We start from the raw sequence: 2762 nt of genomic DNA on the forward strand, positions 1-2762 counted from the left end.
TTCTGCAGATTGGTGTCCCTTGGTTCCACATATCTCACAATCCGACGAAACTGCAGCTGCAGTATTCGGGTTTGTGCACATATGCTCAACCTTGAGGGCTAACGCATCCATTTTAGCTTGTATCATGTCTATAGAGATTAACTCATGTACTCCTCCTTGGGCTTCCTTCTTCTCAACCGTCGCTCGTTCAACTCCCCATGATTGATGGTTTTGAACCATATCTTCGATGAGGACACTAGCTTCAGGATAAGGTTTGTTCATCAGTGCACCACCTGCAGCAGCGTCGATGGTCATCTTAGTGTTATAGTTAAGTCCATTATAGAAGGTCTGAATGATTAACCAATTTTGTAAGACATGATGTGGGCATGCTCTTAACAGCTCTTTATATCTCTCCCAAGCTTCGAACAACGATTCTCCTTGGTTCTGGGTAAATATTGTTATGTGGTTTCAAAGAACAGTGGTCTTACTTGGGGGAAAGTATCTAGAAAGGAATACTTTTCTAAGGTTGTCCCCGGTTGTTATAGAATTGGGTGGAAGGGAATCTAACCATTATAGGGCTTTATCTCTGAGGGAGAAAGGGAATAATCTTAAACGGATTGCCTCAGGAGAAGCTCCATTGGTTTTAAAAGTGTCTGCTAACTGGAGAAAGATTTTTAAATGTTGGTTCGGGTTCTCAGTAGCGAGACCTGCGAATTGTCTTTGTTACACTAGTTGCAACAGGGAGGGTTTAAGTTCGAAATTATTAGCTGGGATGGTTGGGTTTACTATACTAGAACTAGGTTCTTCGTTGGATGGTTGGGCGAAGTCCTTAAGAGGTCTATGATTTTGATCTTCGTCCATAGCTCTCATAATCCTATGGAAAAATAAATGTGCGCGAGCGTAACGTTCAGGTTCCGCCAGAGGGTATACTAAGCTTCCGGTGCTGCGAGTTGTTCGCATTGACCGACAGGTAATAACCTAAGTCTAAACGATATAACAACAGGGTATGAAATTTGACAAAATTGGTCCCCGGCAACGACGCCAAAAACTTGATGCGTGGTTTTCGCAAGTATACGAACGCGTCAGAGTAATATAAAAGATTGTCGAATCCACAGAGACCAAGTGTCAATCTATCGTTATCTATTGTTACAGTGTTTATCTAAGGTAATCGAAATAGGGGGTTTTAGAGTGCACAATGAAAAATAAAATACTAAATTAAATTCAATTAATAAAGACAGGTTCGAATGTAATTGACATAATCAATCAATAATCCAAGTACTTGCTAATAGAATTACTTATGGGCATTGTTTCCTACTTTGAAAAGAACCAATTTAACGGGAACTATCGCTTTCGCGTATTCAGAACCGAGTTATACTCCCTAATCAAACCCTCTTATTGTCACTTATAAAAAGGCGCGCATTGCGTTAGAGTAAACCTATTTTTAAGAAATATAGTGTCTTGACTAAGTTGAAGAGTATTTTGACCTGGATTTCTTAACCAAAAGAGGTTCTCATGAACCAGACTCTAAACTTATAAACGTGTCCGAAAATAGTTTTAAAATCACTTTTCTTTTTAAGTTTAAAAGGACGTTGGACGGCTTTCGAACTTACCCAATGGAAATTAAGTGCGGGAAAACTTAAGTTGAAAGTCAAAATAGCCCTTAAGTGCTTCTACGAACATTCTAACCTTTATAGGTTTAGCTAGACATGGTAAAGTAAAGGTGCATTTTAATTTAAATAAAAGTAGTGCGAGTGCGGAAAGTAAACAAAATAGTGCGAGTTCGGGAAATAAATAAAGTAGTGCGAGTGCGGAAAATAAATAAAAGTAGTGCTAGTGCGAGAAATAAATAAAGTAGTGCGAGTGCGGAAAATAAATAAAAGTAGTGCGAGTGCGAGAAATAAAATAAAGTAGTGCGAGTGCGAGAAATAAACGAAGTAAAGGCAATGCGAGAAATAAATAAAGTAAAGTGCTAGTGCGAGGAATAAATAAAAGTAAAGTGCGAGTGCGGGAAAGTAAAGTAGACAAAGGTAAAGCAATAAAACTTGCTCCAATCGGAGGGTCGAATAAAGTGTGTAACAGAAATGAAAATTGCGGCAGGATTAACTTCCTTCCAAAGTGCTACAAACTCGATTACAGACACGATTACACAGTTGTGGCAACACTCCGATGTGAAGCGATTACCATTTTTACAATACTGATATATGCCTAGTTGTAACTAAGTTTGATCTAAGTTTGGATGAAGAAACAAATGAAATCAAGTCTCTATTTATAAGCAAGGAAAATAATGGAAATGACAAGGATGCCCCTAAGTTTGAATTTGGGAGGGAAACTTCTTTGTTCTTGTGGCGCCCGCCACAACACCATGGCGCCCGCCATAGGAGTAAATTGTGGCGCCCAAGTTGAGATAGTGGGAGATGTGGCAGTTAAGGAGAAGTTGAACTATGACACGTCATGGCTGGACCCATGACGCCAGCCACAGTGGGAGCCACAAGTGCAAAATGCTGATTTTTAGGCTGTTTAGCTCATTTTCACTCCTTTTCTCGATTGGGGCTTTGATTAGACTGAAAACCTGAAAACAAAGAAAAACATAGTAATAACATAACAAAATAACAATAAAACAACTAAAATGCATGCGAAATCAGAGTCGAAAATACGGTGAATTTCAGTGTCATCAAGGTTACGGGGGAAGACCTTCTTGTTATGTGCCCTCTTGATGCGCTTTTGGTAAAGCTAGCCGTGGCGGATGGCTGCCAAGAGTTTCTCATCAATGAGGTTTACTTGGT

At 39.5% G+C, this 2762-nt stretch overlaps 1 pseudogene; it reads left to right on the forward strand.

Moving 5' to 3' along the window:
* Positions 1–349: 349 nt before the first annotated feature.
* On the forward strand, positions 350–449 carry LOC127116749 (uncharacterized; annotated as a pseudogene).
* Positions 450–2762: the final 2313 nt, after the last annotated feature.

This window comes from Lathyrus oleraceus, chromosome 1 (genome assembly GCF_024323335.1).
Source record: "Lathyrus oleraceus cultivar Zhongwan6 chromosome 1, CAAS_Psat_ZW6_1.0, whole genome shotgun sequence".
Classification (NCBI taxonomy): Eukaryota; Viridiplantae; Streptophyta; class Magnoliopsida; order Fabales; family Fabaceae; genus Lathyrus; species Lathyrus oleraceus.